Source organism: Coenobita brevimanus, chromosome 64 (assembly GCF_032717465.1).
Source record: "Coenobita brevimanus isolate Jiangsu-jjx chromosome 64, ASM3271746v2, whole genome shotgun sequence".
Lineage (NCBI taxonomy): Eukaryota > Metazoa > Arthropoda > Malacostraca > Decapoda > Coenobitidae > Coenobita > Coenobita brevimanus.
Genome location: NC_137017.1, coordinates 19,921,880 through 19,940,764, shown reverse-complemented (window position 1 = coordinate 19,940,764; position 18,885 = coordinate 19,921,880). Strand labels below are relative to the sequence as shown.

At 45.0% G+C, this 18,885-nt stretch overlaps 2 pseudogenes; one reads left to right on the top strand and one right to left on the bottom strand.

The window, feature by feature from the left end:
* LOC145404702 (T-complex protein 1 subunit theta-like) overlaps positions 1-18,885 on the bottom strand; it is a 205,137-nt pseudogene that overhangs the window by 28,515 nt on the left and 157,737 nt on the right.
* On the top strand, positions 16,557-16,675 carry LOC145404804 (5S ribosomal RNA; annotated as a pseudogene).

The window sequence follows — 18,885 nt, the reverse complement described above, 5'->3', positions numbered from 1 at the left end:
CGTTGTTGGAAGGACACAAGTCAAGAGTGAGAGCAGTGGAAATGAGTTATTTAAGAGGAGCCTGTGGAGTCACATGGAGAGACAGGCTGACGAATGAGGATATAAAGGAGCGTTGTGGTGTGGATGTGGATGTGATAGAAAGTGTTATGAGGAACACACTGAGGTGTGGTTTGGCCATGTGGAGAGGATGGAGGGTGAAAGACTGACGAAAAGAGTGTATGTGAGTGAGGTGGTGGGGGTAAGAGGGAGGGGGAGGCCAAGGATGAGATGGAGGGATGGGGTGGAGAGGTATATGAGAGAGGGGGGTGTGAGCTGGGAGCAGGGCAGTGAAATGGCGGTGTATCGGTACACGGCTAGCACTAAATATCGTGCCACCGCTAGCACCAATAAAATGTATCGTCGCACTACTGGCCACAATGTAGCCGTTATGGAGTAGCAGTTGACTACATATTAAGTGTTCTGCTGTGTAGTATAACTAGACCACCGTGTTGGATCGACGACACTGTCTGTAGTACACGTCAGCCACTCGCCGTCACTGCCCGACACTTCCCACCAAAGTCCTCTGCCACGAGAAGGTGGAAGCTGGTCTGTTATTAAGTGGTAGCGTAAGGTGACAGAAATGAGCAGATTAAATCTCTCTTTATTGGGTACAGAATAATATAACTGCGACCCGAGAGATATGTAGGAGCGACACCACCTCCCTTTATAACTGTAAAGCGATCTCTCTCACGCTGTACAGTCACCGAGCCAGACAAGGGCGCGGTGCTTAGGTCAGCTAAAAAGTGAGGTGCCGAGCATTACATATACTCTGGGCTTATGCAAAAAGTAGAGATAAATGACAACTCTACTAGCACATTATACACCTCTATAAAATGGTATTAAGTACATTCACATATACCAACATAATAAATGGTTCCCCAGGACTTTACACTTACGCACTTATTGAGATATCTTTTCACTTCTCCTAACCTTCATTTTATAATTGAAACAGGGTGGCCCCTTGTGGTCTGCCATCCACCTTCTTCCTATACCACAGCTAACAGCGAAATGATATTTGGTTGTTCATCATTCACACTTCATTACACACTGTTATTTATGACTAAAGAGCTTTAAAAATTATTATGTAAAATGTGTGATACTACAACTTCATGTGGAAAAAGATGTTGACACCAGAACATTGCTCGGCCACACCATAGACGTCCTCGTCGACATTGTTGTCCTAACTACCGTGTATCCTAACCAGAGTGTAGGGTAGCTAACTATTCAGGAACATCCACTTGCAATCCGCGAGTACAGACACGTGGTATCAGTGGGTTCCTTAATTGGCGCCTTAAAATAGTAGCCTAAACCACAAACACAGGACAAGACCACAATAAGTAGAAGACCAACGCCAGGACCAAAATAGGAAGTAGAAAGGTATGAAGGAAGTTAAGACAGTACATAAGGCTCTAAATCAGTCCTGTTCAGGTGGGAGAGGAAGGTAAGCTCCTTTAATACATGAGACAGCCTGTTCACATTCAAGAAGTAACATTGAATGAAGGTAAAAAGGGTCGTAACTGGGATGAGAAGTTCACTGTCAAAGCTAGATGATGCTTGCTAGGCAGAACTGCTATCTCTTTACTGTGTAACTCACAAAAATCAGGTGCAACATAGTACCCCTTTACTGTAAGGAATTGATTCCGCGAGGCACAAATCACAGTTACATCCTCTGTCTCAGGAAAGTAAAAGTACTGTTTCGCATGAATATGAACATGGAAAACTGACTTCAACTGTGAATGGGTTGGAAGGTGCAACGTTGCAGAGCAGAGGAAGTATTTGTGTCTGACAAGGCCCTCTTACACTCCTCTACCTTTAATGGTACGAAGACAAAATGCAAAGCAGGACATACATGGAGATCAAGAAATGAGGCCTTACACTTCTCAGATTCATCCACAGTCGTTTCTGCTACATATTTCTTGTCATCTGAGACAACTAGCACCTCTGGACCCTCTTCAATAACAAGTGTATTATTAGCAGTAGCAAAAGGGAAGGAAATGAACCGCCATGCCTGGTATAAAGAGTGGCATAAGTCCATGCTTCCACATAGCTATATCAACTGCATTTGTTAGTATATTAGTAGGCAGCAATAAAGCATTAACCCTGTTCAAACTTGCATCGATTAAGCCGTCCACCATATAGGCTGCATGCTTCTCCAAAGCAGTGGTTGACTCGTCGAGAGCATGTAAGTACTCAGCGAATAACACCAAGTTAGCTAGGGTTAGTAGATTAATTTGGATGTTGTTCACAAGCTCTACTAGATGGTTGGTAGTCCTGTTTATCTCGTTAGCTTTGTTAGTGAACTCATCTAACTGTTTATACACATGCATGATTAATCTATTATTGGCTATTATTGGCTTTAGCGGCCAGCGTCAAGTCATGCATCTGTCTACCCAATTGCACTACATCCTTATCTAATGCCATACCAAAGAGTTATCCACGTCCTCTCTTAGTACGTGCATGGACATGCTTGGAAAGATCAGAGTGTACGTTAGGTAAAGCTACATGCAAGTTAGTGAGCCTATCGGTGAGCCTGTCTATATGCCTAGTCTGAAGCTCAACAAAGCTTCAGTGTCAGAGTTTGTCAATCGTGGGTTTCGATTAAACATCTTTCCCACTTCCAATAGTTGCTGTCTGAGATTCGACAAGCCCTTGGAGACCTCCTTGACAATATCTGGCGTTTGGAGATGGCCTTCCATTGGATAGTAGACGCATACTGCATCTTCCACTACCACGACTTCTCCAAGTGGGCTCTTCAGTGCTCCTGGCATTAACGCAGTCGTGTCCATGTCCGACGTCTTTCCATAGGTCCACCCCAAGCAACTCACGAGGAGTTTGAGCCACAGCCACATTTTTTTTTCTGCAAGAGTAGATACTCCCTTAATCACTCTTGTTGTGGGATCGTAGCTTGCTGCGATACTCTTGGTTAGGGACAGGTACGGATGACGACATAGATTGCGACGAAGACAGAGGGCACAACACATCAGACGATAGGCCTAGCTCTTGACTTACTAGTTTGATCCTATCAGTATGTACTGCCTCCTGAGTTCCATTAGCTTCATCCTTTATTCATAACGGAACTTAGGTCTGAGCTTGGAAATTCTCTCAGGGTTGTGGATTATGACCTTCTGGCCTGCCTGTAACGTCTTTTCTTGACTACCTTTGTGTTGTTTCGCCATCATCTCTGCTCTTAAGGCTTTTAATCTTTTCCGTACTTCACTGTGTATACGTTGGAATTTCAACAACTGTACCTTTGCGTAGTCTTCTTCGTTGTCTACTGGAGTAGGAGGTCCAGCCAACAAATCGTAGGGTAACACTTTCTCTTCTCCATAAAGGATATAATGAGGAGACTTCCCAGTTGATGAATTTTCTGAGGAGTTGATGGTCGCCGCTACGTGGTAACCAGTCTTCCCAGTTATCCTCCTGATTTGAGGTTATTACTGGTCTCAAGACTTCCAGTATCATCCTGTTTGTTCTCTCCACCAGGCCATTGCTCTTAGGACTGTAAGGCGTTACAAAAACTTGCTTTACTCCATACATACGACAGATTTCTTGTAACACCTGGTTACGAAATTCACTGCCATTATCGCTGAGCAATACCTTAGGTGTAGAGTATGGACAAATCACTGAAGTCCCAAAAGCGTGCGCCACCTCCTCTGAAGTTTTCGTCTGTAAAGGTGCTAAACAGTGAATCGTGAGAAATGGTCCACTGCCACCAGTACATAACTTGAACCTTGACGACTTCTTGGCAACGCTAAGAGATCAATGGAGACTGTATCCCAGGGTTTTTCCGGTAGAGGATACTCTAAGATGGGAGTCGGAAGTCCCGTTGTTCCTCGTATTTCCGCGCATTTGACGCATTGACTGACGTGGGCTTCTATGTCCTTCCTCATGGTCGGGCAATAGTATTTCTTTCTCGCCTCACGTATGCATCTATCGCGACCGGGATGACCCGCTTGAGGTACGTCATGAACTAACTATAGCACGGCTTGCTGTAAGGTAGCAGGAACAACCAACTGATATGCAGTGTCCTTCCCTGGGGGTTGCTTATAAAAGACCCTGTTGAAGATGGAAGTGAGTCATTGGTACTGGGAGTTCAGGTAAACAAGTCTCGTCGCCAAACTCCAAGATGACTTGAGACCACATCGCATCATTACGTTGTTCCGCTTTTACCGTGTCTGAGGAATACTCAGCAAGAGCAACATCCTCGGCTATGGTAACAGCAATGTTTCTACTCAACGCGTCGGCTACAACATTTTGACGGCCTGGTAAATACCTGACCTCTGGATCAAACTCCATTACCTTGCCAAACCAACGCGCAACCTTACCGTGCAAGTTTTTTTCCTTTAAACAAGTCGCGTATGGGTGCATGGTCAGTTAAAACAATTATCCGGTAGCCAAAGATAATATCCCGGAAATGTCCTAACGCCCACACGACTGCTAATGTCTCCAAATGTGTCGTCGAATAGTTCTTCTCTGGGGGTCTTAATGCCCTACTAGCATACGCTATGGTATGTGTCTTTCCTTGTTCATCCTTCTGCTGTAACACCGCTCCCAGACCCAGACCTGAGGCATCCGTGCACAGACAGAAAGGGTGAGTATAATCAGGAAACGCTAATACGGGTGTTTCTGACATGGCTTGTTTGAGCTCGTTGAAGCTTTTCTCTTCCGAGGGTCTCCATTTCCATGCAGCGTCCTTCTTAAGTAGCGTTGTTAAAGGTGATGCTATGATGGCATACCTGTGGACAAAACTCCTATAAAAGCCAGTGAGGCCTAGGACGATCTTATCTGATCCTTGTTCTGTGGTGTAGGAAAATAGGTCATCTAGATACGCTAAGACGTCTTGCCCTAACATCTCGCCAAACAATTGGTTTATCATCCGCTGAAATGTTAAAGGAGCATTACTCAGTCCAAAAAGGCATCCGGAGAAATTCAAAGTGCCCACGGTGAGTGCTAAAAGCAGTAATGGAACGCGACTCTTCGGTCAGCTCCACCTGCCAATACCCTGACGCTAGATCCAGACAAGTAAACACAGTATTTCCCTTACCTAATGATTGAAGTAAGTCTCGCAGATGCGGAATCGGGTAACGATCCGGTACTGTTTGTTCACTTGCTGAAAATCCACAACAGGTCTCACACCACCGTCCTTCTTAGGCACTAGAAAGAGTGGTGCATTCCACTGCTTCCCTTTGGCTGTGCGGTAGACGGTATGCGGGCACATAAACTGGATTTGTACCAGGGCACAAACAATATATGCTTCACCCTATCCGTCCTACCCAGCGCTTCTCCTGGAAGTGCTACTACGTCGGAAAATTCTCTAAGGAGGGCTAGGAGTCGTGTTTTATGGTCTACATTATCCGTGACGTTCACGTATTGCTCCAGCTGTTTTTCCTTAGCCAGACGTACGGGTTCTGACTGAGTCGTTGCTTGAGATGTAACTACAGGAGAGATCACCGGCACGTCGTCGACTTCCTTTATGGGGGCACCATAGCACATCAAGTCGCATCTCTGAGCTTAACTGCGCCACCACTCATATTTGCGATGAAGAGGGGTGTCTTCTGGTCTTGGCCAATGCTAGTCAGAGTCGATTCCAGCGACAATGCCTTATGTTTCACAGTCTCAGTTAAGCATGCTACATCAGTTCCCACCGACACGTCAGGTACTCGGACAGGAATTTAGGCAGTTTGACTGGGTAAGTGGTGATTACCATTCACTATAGCCCTGACTTTCTTCCAGTCCATACCCTCCGCTTCGTGTGCATCCGGGGACTCCCTTGACGCTTCACTTGTTGGGGTCACAACTGGTTGGACGACTCCTGATTGGATGCCAGTTCCAGTTCGTGTTGCTGAGGGATTAAGGCCTACAAACTCTTTCCCATTAAAGGAAATGGAATGTCTTTGAGGGTGTATTACTATATCATACTCCTCCATGGTCTCAAAGCCTAACAGCCCATCAGCTGGCAGAGGAAAATCCTCAACCACATAAAACGTAGCACGTAACACAGGAGATCGTTTATCTGCCCTCAGTGTCAACGGCACCTGGCTTACAATCTTCATTCTACTCCCTGTCACACCTGTAACATTACATCAGGTGGTGATAATGTCCAGTTTGTTAGAGGTAATTCACCTTTAAGTCTTTCCAGCGTTTTACTAGAAATAATGTTTGTACATGCCCCTGTATCCACGATCAGGGACACTTGGTTTTTCCCTATGATCCAAGGAATAGATAATAAGTCCACCTTAGTAATAGCTGCCACACACGCATCGGTGGATTGTACTATTTTAATTACTTTTGCGCGCGGCCCTGAGCTTCCCCCGAACTAGCTGGGTTCCCTAGTTTCTTCCTCTTATCAATGACAAAGGGGCAACAGTCCGTTTCATGAGGACGATGCCCATGTATGACACACCATCTTTTCACCTCTGGCTTAACAGCCTTGGTCCTTTGCTGTGGAGAACTAGTAGCTGTATCTCTCCAGCCTGAAGTTTGCAAGGCTTTGCTAGCTTCTGCATAGCATATGCCTGCCTTTGCCAAAGCCTGACTTTCAGTACAGTTAGGATGCTGCTGTACTATATCAGTAGCCAGATTAGGTACAGGTATCTGCCACAAAGGAGGAGGGTTAGTCTGACCTTGAACGCCCATATTGTTAGTCATGCCCCAGGTATTTGGATAAGAGCCCTGGATTTGCATGCCAATATTAGTATTCATGCCCCATTGATTAGGATTCTGGGTTTGCATGCCAATACCATCTGTGTTTATACCCCATGCATTTGAAGAAAGAACAGAAAATAAATTCTGTCCAAAACCTTGTGGTGTACTAAAAATATCTGAAGTATACACAGGTATGTGAGTGGTTGTAGTACTATCACTAATGACTGGATTTTGCATATCCTGAGTGACCAAAGGTACTGTTGTAGTCTCAGCTTTCACAGTCTCCTCACTAGGATTACCCTCATTAGCAAGACTAGTGGCCATTTTGGATCTAACTGATTGCTCTGGGACTGTTGAATAAGTATGACCAGAACGCAAATGCAAAACGTTCAAATCCTCATCCTGTCCTTCAGAAATATCCTCATCACCTTGATCCTCAATATGTCCTTCACTCATTTAATATGTCTGAGTACTTTTATTTGATGTATCAACCCACTCATAAAATTCTGAGTCTAGTGGGATTGGCTAATCCCTATTTCCCTTAATTCTACGTCCCCACTTCACTGTATCCATCTAACCTTGTCAGTAATTCCCCTCCCAGTTACAGGAAGATAAACTGACATAAAAAAAGGATAGTTATGGTAAGTGACAGAACGGAACATATATACAATACACAGAAAGTATATTTAAGGGAATTCTGAGAAACCTTTATTTCTACTCATCAACTAACTAACGTGTGTTGATTCAAGTGTGTGTGTGTGTGGATTAATGCATGGACTCTACCTAGATATGAAAGTCCAGGATGATGTTCCACATTCCACGTTCCACACTCCACCAGACTCCTCGAACCATACACGACAGCCCCGCTCGCTGTGGGAGTGCAAGCGACTGGTTTGCCCTGCGGCCTGCACCACGCCAGACCCGCCGCTCTCGGCTCCCGCTTCGGCTCGCTTCGGCCGTCCGCGCCTGTGGAGTTGCCAGAAGTTGCTCGCTAGTTGATCCACTCCTCACCGCACTGGCTTGAACTCTCCTTATCTCGCCTCTCGCACACGAGAGCAAGATTCTTGCCAGTTTGCGTTTGAAGATGGAGATATCTCGCACTGGCAGAATAATGGGAGGAATTAATATTCACCACTCCAGTTTATCTGCTCCACTTAACTCACTGGTAATTAGTCCCCTTACAATAGTAGAGTAAGATTTTCTGTTTCACCTTCAGGAACGAGCGATTGCAAGGGTTACTGGTTCACAGCATAAAGCCCTTTAGCACGTATCGTATCCCAGCACTGAGCACCAATTTAATGTATCGGTACACGGCTAGCACTAAATATCGTGCCACCGCTAGCACCAATAAAATGTATCGTCGCACTACTGGCCACAATGTAGCCGTTATGGAGTAGCAGTTGACTACATATTAAGTGTTCTGCTGTGTAGTATAACTAGACCACCGTGTTGGATCGACGACACTGTCTGTAGTACACGTCAGCCACTCGCCGTCACTGCCCGACACTTCCCACCAAAGTCCTCTGCCACGAGAAGGTGGAAGCTGGTCTGTTATTAAGTGGTAGCGTAAGGTGACAGAAATGAGCAGATTAAATCTCTCTTTATTGGGTACAGAATAATATAACTGCGACCCGAGAGATATGTAGGAGCGACACCACCTCCCTTTATAACTGTAAAGCGATCTCTCTCACGCTGTACAGTCACCGAGCCAGACAAGGGCGCGGTGCTTAGGTCAGCTAAAAAGTGAGGTGCCGAGCATTACATATACTCTGGGCTTATGCAAAAAGTAGAGATAAATGACAACTCTACTAGCACATTATACACCTCTATAAAATGGTATTAAGTACATTCACATATACCAACATAATAAATGGTTCCCCAGGACTTTACACTTACGCACTTATTCAGATATCTTTTCACTTCTAACCTTCATTTTATAATTGAAACAGGGTGGCCCGTTGTGGTCTGCCATCCACCTTCTTCCTATACCACAGCTAACAGCGAAATGATATTTGGTTGTTCATCATTCACACTTCATTACACACTGTTATTTATGACTAAACAGCTTTAAAAATTATTATGTAAAATGTGTGATACTACAACTTCATATGGAAAAAGATGTTGACACCAGAACAGCGGGGGACAGGACGACGTGGAGGCGATTTGTTTGTGGCCACCCCAAATGGAATTGAGGCGTCTGGCAATATATAGATAGATAGATAGATCGACTGCACCGGAGGCCTTGTATACTATCTATCTATCTATTGCCAGACGCCTCAATCCTGTTTGGGGTGACCACAAACAAATCGCCTTCACGTCGTCCTGTCCCCCGTCATTTCACAGCCCCGCTCCCAACTCACACCCCCCTCTTTCATATACCTCTCCACCCCATCCCTCCATCTCATCCTCGGCCTCCCCCTCCCTCTTCCCCCCTCCACCTCACTCACATACACTCTCGTCGTCAGTCTTTCACCCTCCATCCTCTCCACATGGCCAAACCACCTCAGTGTGTTCCTCATAACACTTCCTATCACATCCACATCCACACCACAATGCTCCTTTATATCCTCATTCGTCAGCCTGTCTCTCCATGTGACTCCACAGGCTCCTCTTAAATAACCTCATATACTGTATATGAAATATATGCATAAAGTAGGCTCGCACAGTGCGCGTCATCGCAGTGCGCGATTCGCCTTGTGCACGAGTGACCAAAAATCATAACCAAAAACCCTTCAATGCGCGAGTTTACCGCACAGAACACGAGGCAGAGGCAAGGAGTGGCTCAAAAATGCCATTTTCTACTAGTGCGTGACCACCCCTCACACTGCGCTTCACGTGTCATCATGTTGATGCCTGACGCCAGGCAGAGTCAAGTTGTGCAGCCTAGTGTGATGGAAGGCAGGACTGAGCTGTGTATGTCAAACGTAAGCAAGATCCTTGCTGCCGTGGATAAACTCAAGGAAGAGGTGAAGGAACAGGAAGTGAGCAACCTAAGAACGGAGGAACTTCTGGTTGGTATTGACAAACTCTTCCGTTTCTACACAGACAGGCACAGGGAAGAAATAAACAGTAGAAGACAGACACTCATAACAAGCTACACACAGCGGGCTCAAGTTGGTGAAATTGCGGAACCATCAACATCGTCTGCTCCTGTTCCTGTTGAGGATGAAGAGGATGCAATGTCAGAAGTGTCAGCATTGGACTTTGAAGGGTTTATGGCCGAGGTGAGTGACTTTGATGCTCCTGGGGAAAGTGATCAAGAGGAGTCTGTGGAGGGAAGTGTTGGTGCGGTGGGGAGTGCGGCGCTGTAAGTGTTGCCGCGCCTCAGAATCTCTGTTATTTAGGGTCATCAGGCCTGTTGTCTACTGTTGTTAAGGTGACTACCCATATTTTTGTTATTGTAGCTATAGCTTTAGTACAATGTCTGAAACATATGACCTTTATTATGTCTCTAAGGGCCAAAAAATGTCCAGGTATGAGGGGGTACCGCCCATATGTAATTATTCTCATAAGATTATGTATTCCTAGTACGCGAATTCCCAGTGCGCGAGCTCGTGCACCGCCCAATCTCTCGTGCACTGTGCGAGCCCACTGTATATATATATATATATATATATATATATATACACAGTACCCTTGCATCCAGTAAACGTTTGTCCAGTACTATTCTCGTCCAGTATGGTCAGGAAAAAATAATTCATTACTGCAGTACGGATTTGTTTGGTTAGTGCAGGTCGGCCGCACAAAGTGGGCCAAATCCGAAGAGTTCTTCTCTAGTACGGACGTTCTGCATCCAGTACTATTACCCGCCCGGGCGCGGGAAGATGGCAGACACCGAGGAACATTTCCCTAGTACTGCCATGCCAGTCCAGTACGCCTTCCTCATGAGTCATGTCGTGTGCCAGTCACATTGCAGTATTGCACTTTCCCCTGATGACGAAGATGACGATGTCAGTGTGACTATGAGGGATTTATGAGTGAGGTTGAGGCAGAGAGGCCTCCTCAGGATCCTGAAGGCCCTCCTTCAGGGGGTCAGTAGGACCTCCTACAGCATTGGATACCCTTCCCCCTTCCCCCCCCAAGCCCATCACCACTCACCTTAAAGGTTGGTAAAATATATATATATATATATATATATTCCGTATTTCGCGGCTTGTAAGACGCACTTTTTTTGTCTCAAAGTTACCTTAAAATATCCCCATGCATCCTGCACGCTAGACTAAGGCAGGTTAGTTTGGCTCCATTGAGAAGAAACTCTTATAAAGATGATCATCTCACTGCTTAGCAACCACAGGTGTTTTCTGCAGTATGCAGACTTGATTTTATTTTTAAAAATAATATACACTAGTGTGTATATGCAGCAGATTTAAGAAACACGCGAGATCAGAAACACACAAAACTTTCACGGGTTTGTTTACAGCTCAACTGGCTAACATCGTGAAGATATTTAGAGGTTTAGCAATTTAGCAGTTTAGCATCCACACTAATCCAGCAAGCTAACGTACATGATCAATGGTGAACTGTCTGCTAACCTTCTGAAAGGCAATCATGACCACTTTGCTTGCCATCCATTCACTAACTAGCAAAGCAATCATACTGGAGAGATGCTGGCTAATGAAACTGCCAGGTCATCAAAACAGACTTTTGTCACGTATGGAAATTCAGTAACCCTAATTAGGTCAGTTACTTTTGTGACATTTTGTCAGTGTATATATGCAGCAGATATTAAAACACGCAAGTTCAAGAACACAAAGCATTCACGGTTTGTTTTCAGCTCAACTGGCCAATACCGTCAAGGGGTTTAGCGGTTTAGCAACTTAGCAGTTTAGCGTCTAGCGTACACCCTACTCTAGCAAGCTAACATGCTCACTGGTGAACTGTCTGCTAACCTTCTGAAAGGCAATCATAACCACTCTGCTTGCCATCCACTTACTAACTAGCAAAGCAGTCATACTGGAGAGATGCTGGCAAGCGAACCCGTCAAGTCATCAGCATTGATTTTTGTCGCATATGGAAATTCAATCACCCTCATATGGTTGGCTTCTCTTAGTGACATTTTGTTTCGTGCCTGACAAGAGTATCATAGAAGTGAACAGTCTTATTATACCAATAGCGAAAAATAGGAAAAACAGTTGTAACGTTAAACAGTACTGCCTGGAGTTACAGCTTCACTTTTTCAGCCAAGTGAAGTACCTTAGCAATGTCTATGCAACTCAGGGCACACCCAATTACAGTATTTTGTGATGAAAATAGGATAAAATTCACTGAGTAGCATAATTGATGCAATATCTGAAATAGCAGTGCCTGACAGGCATTCATATCAGCGTCCGCCATTTCTGCTGTATTCTTAGAAGACGAAGCGATCAGAATGATTGACAACGTTCACTCTCTGCATCTCTGCTGCCTAAGCAAAGCTCTCATGATCGGCAATGGCGATCATTTAGGCCGTAACGTCCAAATTGGTTAGGTTAGGTTAGGTCGTAAAGTCGTTTGCCATTTTGGACGTTACGGCCGAAATGACCAGAATCCTAAGGTGTGGGTGAGAGTTTGGTGTGGGTGTAGTTAAGGAAGTAGGAGTGGGAAGAGTCAGGCTAGGGAACTGATAATCCGCTTATTATAATCCCTTCAGCCCAGCAATGTATTTTATAGGGTAGTTTATTCATGCTTGTCATATGATTTTATTCAGTTCAGGAAACATGTACTAAGGAGGTTAATGTGGGCTGTATCAAATGCCCCAAGTCTGAATATCGCCTGTGCTCAGTTAAAACGATTGCCAAGTTAAAGTCGTATGAAGTGTGGTATAAGCAATTCGATGGATGGTATTGAGGACCATTCACTGTATGAGAGTGACAGTGAAACAGTGATGATGACCGTGGTGATGACTTCCAGTGATGCTTCAGGACTTGGGGAAAGTAGTGATGAATTCTCAGGATTTGAAGACGAGTGAAATTTTCACCATGTCAGTAATATGAAGTGAATATAGGTTTTAGGTGATCATGACAGATGCAACCATGGAAAATTTAGGATCAATGGTGCTGTACACCTTTAGTCTTGCACTGACGATGTTTGGATGAATAAATTGTTTGAGATGTTTCATGTCCTTAAGTGATGATATTTATTGTAATGCTGAGTTGAATTTGGCTCGACTTCTCGTCCCAAATCAACTCAACACGGAGCGGGGTCCTCTTTCGAGACCAGAGCTAGTGCAATGAAGAGAGGCAGGACATAAAAACCTTCGGCAACATCATACACGTGTATTATTTCAGTCAGACACAAGACATTTCAGTAGACATTACATCACAATATAGAGCAATACAAAACCTTATCTAAAATATTGTGTATCTCGCAGGATACTAGCTTCCTAGATATTAATGACAATACAACAAATCTTAGTACTAGGAGTACAGTAAATACCTGTGCGCGTGGAGCGCGTGAGGGGAGAAGGGGGGGGGGTTTGTGATCTACCAGGAGGGGGGGAAGTAGGGAGACACGGAGAGTGACTTAGAACGGCGAGGGGGAAGTTATGGTAATATTTAATGAGGCCCGATATTAGCAAGGGAGTTTAGGTGTTTTCTGTTGGCAAGAATTCTTTGACAATTAACTCTGGTTCTTATTTGGACTTTAAGAGCGGGGGTGAGGAGTGGAGAGAGTTTTTAGGGATAGCGTGCGGAGCAGGGGAATATAGTTATTACTTGCTGTCCTCGTTGTTTTGGTGACACTAGGTTTCTGTCGGCACAACTTATATATTACACATCTCCCCGGTATGTTATGTAGACTCGCACTTCCCAACGCGTAACAAAGTCGGAACCCTCGTAAATTCTATTCCACTATATTACTCAGAGCTTAGCCAATAGCACTCCAATAATGTGTTAGTCTTTCTTCGGGCTCTAGAGAGAAGTCTTTAGAAAACTTCGGGATGACACTCGCACGTATTTTCACGAGGTCTCTACCCACATTCTCGCCCTTTAACGGAGTATTATGTCCTGGTTTACCCCAATGGAAATTACATGAAATTACTGCACTAGTCTTATTCTAAGAGGAAAGGAGTCACACTTAACCTACTTCACGATTATTACAGGATCACTCGTATTTCTCGTGGAGAGAAACACGGTTACCTCAGTGATGATCCGGTCGGACTGAGGGCGTCGTCAGGGTAGGTCGAGCCGGGAGGGCACGGGGCGACTCGCTAGGGCGTCCTCTCACGTCCGGGGGTTTCCGGACTGGGCTCCGGTGTAAGGCCCTTGGGACTGGGGCCGAAGAGGGCTAGGAACCTCTGGGTCAGGTCCCGGCGTCGCGGGGGCGTGGTGAGGTCTTGCCCGGGTGTCCTAGGGCAGGCCGGAAGAGGCGACGGACTGCGGTCTCCTATGAGCAGGGGCGCCGACAGGGGAGGACTGCGGCAGCGGCTGTCACGGGGGCCCGACAGGTGGGTCTTCTCAAGGGCCTCGCGCAGGGAACAGAGGCCGGGGGAAACAGGGAGGTCTTTCCTCCTTACTATACCCTGGGAGCGACCATCGATCGTCTCTACCGGAGTGCTGAGGGAGCGACCGTGGATCGTCTCTACCTGAGCTTTCAGGGAGCGACCATTGATCGTCTCTTCCTGATTTTTATGGGAGCGACCATAGATCGTCTATACCTTGTTTTTATGGGAGCGACCATTGATCGTCTCTACCGGAGTGCTGAGGGAGCGACCGTTGATCGTCTCTACCTGAGCTTTCAGGGAGCGACCATTGATCGTCTCTACCTGATTTTTATGAGAGCGACCATAGATCGTCTCTATCTTTTTTTATGGGAGCGACCATTGATCGTCTCTACCGGAATGCTGAGGGAGCGACCGTCGATCGTCTCTACCTGAGCGACCATTGATCGTCTCTACCTGATTTTTATGGGAGCGACCATAGATCGTCTCTACCTTGTTTTTATGGGAGCGACCATTGATCGTCTCTACCAGGTTTTGATGGGAGCGACCATAGATCGTCTCTACCCTGACACTATTAGAGCGACCATAGATCGTCTCTACCTTAGGGGCGCTGCCTGGAGTATAGTTTCTGACTCCACCCCTAGCTAACTCAGTGATTCCGCCACGCGAAGGTAGTGTCTTTCGCCTACGGTGGCGGCGGCGTGGTGGTTGAATGTCACAGGGGCGCACGGCCCGGGCTGACATGCGTCGTTGTTGCCCGGAGTGGTGGTGGCTAGTGGCGGCTACCCCGTGGGGTCCGAGTGGGGGTGTCGGCATTCTCGTGGGCGAACTCCGTTGTTTCTGGTTCGCCCTGTTGTCGGGGATACTATGGCATTCTCCGGGATATTCTGGAGTACCGTATGTGTGTCTGTTAAAGCCACGCATTTCATTTATATTGAACAACCAATTACATTTTGATGTTTTTGGCATATAATAAAGACAATGGGTACTCCAAAACTGACTGATGTAAATGTTTCAGAGGCGAGCGAATGTTGCATGTGGTGTGTACATGTGTGCGTGTGTGTGTACCATAGCGACTAGAAGGAGCAGTGTTAAGATCAAAAATGGATGTTTTCACAGTACTCAAATGTTTTGAGATGGATGTCTGTTTTTAGCAAATTCTGATAAGAGAAATATGCATTTTTAATTGTTGATGCTGCAAGGAAAACAGCTGACAGTAAGGGAGTGATACTGGGAGAAGAGAGTAGAGACAGTTGTCTAGCGCTTGGGATGCAGCAGTGTTGCTAAGGGATAGTTTCACCATTCTCAACATGTTTTGAGATGAATGTCTGTTTTTAGTACATTGTGATCAGTGAAGAACGTATTTTTAACTGTTGATGCTGCAAGGGAAACATCGCTGACAGTGAGGAAGTGATACTAAGAGGAAGGGGTAGAGACTGCTGTCTAGCGACTGGGAGGCAGCAGTGTTACTAAGGTGTAACAATGGATGTTTTCACTATACTCAGTATGTTTTGAAATGAATGTTTATAGTAAATTATGATCAGTGAAGCATGCATTTTTAGTTGCTGATGCTGCAAGGCAAACATAACTGACAGGGAAGAAGTGATACTGAGAGAAGAGAGTAAAAACAGCTGTCTATCCTGTTCCCAAGCAGCCTTGCTATATTGAACTTTGGTTGTAAAACAATGTAATTTGTGTATTTACAAGTGCTACCTTTTTATATTATTTGTGGAGGTAATTACAGGTTAGTTGGAGTGCATGATTAATGATGGTAGTAGTCTGATATTGTGCTTGAGTCAAGGCAATGTGAGGAAATTCCGTAACAGGTGTGGAATATGACGGGGTTCTTTTAGGATAAATGAACTGATGTGAACATTCATTGTACTTTATGTTTTCGTCAGTGAATGAAAGAACAGAGTTTATTGACTTCATTTGTGGTTTTAAATCATACAATATTAAAAACAGTGTTTACATCAGTTTACTGATACATATTTATCAACAAAGTTGAGATGGCCTCGTGGTTTGAAGTCACGTTTTGTTCAGACGGGGTTTTGTTTTCTTTTCTCTTTTCTTGTATCATTCTTTGTACATAAAAGAAAAAACTAAAGGATGATGAGCAGTACTGAATAGATTCTGAAAGGTGAGTGTGTATCTATGTGATAGTGGCCCATATCAGTCACGTTTGGTCAAGAAGGGGCATTGTTTTCTTTTCCTGTACCATTCTTTGTATATAAAAAAAGAAACCAAAGGCTGATGATCAGTAATGAATAGATTCTGAAAGGTGAGTGTGTATCTGTGTGGTAATGGCTCTTATCAAGAAACCTTACTGCAGTCTTGGTTGGGTCAAACTTTTTTTTTCACAGAACTGCCCTGCCAGAATTAGGGTGCGTCTTTCACAATGCTGCGTCTTACATGTCACGAAATACGGTATATATATATATATATATATATATATATATATATATATACCACGTTGAGTACACCGCTTCCCGTTCGATCAGCGAAGTTAAGCAACGTTGGGTCTGGTTAGTACTTGGATGGGTGACCGCCTGGGAACACCAGATGCTGTTGGCATCCCTACGTCAAGTGGGGTTGGTGGAGGATTAGTGCCCCTCCCTGTAAAACAATTAACTCTAAGCCCTTGGCCACCCTGTCTGGGATACATGGCGTCTGGCAATGAATGAATGAATGATATATATATATATATATATATATACATTCAGTAAACCTCTCCAATTCGAACCCGAAAAATTCGGAAATCGGTTAATTCGGATCTTTTTTGACCACCAGACAAATAATTTTAATTTGGATAGAAATTTGTATTAAGCGAGACAAGTCCGAAAAGGGTTCCAGTAATAAGTGGACGTGAACAGTTTTTGCAGTGATAAGTGTAGGAATAAACGTAATTTTTAAGAACTGTACAGTACGTTCGGTACAGTTAATAGTGGGGTGGCTTATGGCCAAAAAATGACCAAATCGTTACACGCTGGCCCAAAGCACCAAATTTGGTACATGTATACTGTAGATCAATACAAACATTTTTGGAGGGGGGTACCCGGTTTTAAAGGTCAAGGTCAAGGTCAGGTGCAGGTCAAAGGTCAAAATGTGGTAGTACTGTTATTTCAGGTGTTAGTTTACTTTTATTGTGCTTTAAGTAGAATAATGGTTGGGGATCTCTTGGAAGGATCTGGTTGGTGTACTGCCCTGACTGAGAGTGGGGTTGCTACGGCTGGAACTGCTGACTCCTTCCTGAAGGCTGCCCACTTAACCAGAACACGGCATGCACATCAAGTTACCGTCATGACTCTTGCAAAGTTGCAGCGTGATTCCTTTTATGAAATGTTTCCAGATGGCAGCATACTCTTCGAAGACTGGAGAACTGACATAACACACAACAGTCCAATCTTTGCATTCTGGGACAGGATTCTTCAGCTGGAGCTGTTAGTGCTTATCTTTGTGAGGTCGCACAGGGAGAAGAATTTCGCTCTCTATGTAGAAGTGTTGGAAGCATTGGCACCATGGTTCTTCGTGCTTGATCGCATGAATTACTCTCGCTGGCTACCAGTACACATAAAAGACATGAAGACTCTTCCGCCAGCAATCAGAGATCAGTTCAAGAAAAACTGGGTGTTCCAGAAGGGTAAGCGACAATTCTCAGCCATGCCTTTAGACCAAGCACACGAGCAGAACAATGAAAAAGTGAAAGGTTCCGGTGGTGCAGTTGGCCTGACCACGAACCCTGCTGCCTTGAAACGATGGATGATTGCAGGTCCAGAGCAGGCAAGAATTCTCGATGAATTTGAAGAGATGAACAACCTGTCTGAAGAGCCTTCTTTCCAGAGTCACGAGCAAGGACATGCCGTTCAGGAAACATTCCACAAACAAGTCAACAATATGTGTGATGCTATTAAATCAATGGGCAACCCGTTCTTGAACACAGCAAAGGAACTCATTGTTCTTGACACCCATGACTGTATGGATGAACAGGTTGCTGAAGCACTGTACAGAATGGAGCAACTTGGCAAAGAGCAGTACTCAAGGTATGTCAGTGATGTGCTGGTGAAACGAGAGGAATCCATCCACAGCACAATCAAGAAAAACAGACTTCCACTTTTCAAGCGACCACACACCAGCACTCCCTGCAGAAGGACTAAGTTGCAAGAAATGAAGAGTGACTGTAATCTATTCAGCCAACTCTTCATTGCTGCTCAGGTCCGTGACACAAACTTGGAGGAGTTTTTCTCACATGCAAATCACCCTTGGCCACCAGCATTGTCACTGAATGGGAGACTTCGTCTACCAGGAAATAAAGCTGAATTGTTGACTTGCATCGACCCAAGCATTCAGCCAGAACCACCATCACACTTTGATGCAAAGATTTTCGATGGAGCTGCCATGGTGCATATCCTACCACATGAAAAGAAGTGTACATTTGGCGAATACAGTGACAAAATCTTCATTCCTTGGACAGAGAGGCAACTACAAAGCAGCACTCGAATTGACATTGTATGGGACAGATAGTGTCCAGACAGCTTGAAGGCAACTACCCGTGAGAAACGAGGGAAGGGGGTACGCAGGAAGGTGCTTCGCAATGCCAAACTTCCCACGTCCTTTGCTGGGTTCTTGCAGAACGACACAAACAAGGAAGAACTTTTGCTCTGCTCTCAGAAGAAGTAGCCAACCATGTCTACCCACCTGAAAAGTGGGTATACATTACCTCCGGAGAAAGAGTTCTGTCCAATCAACCTGAATGTACTATGGACAAGAGTGACCATGAGGAGGCA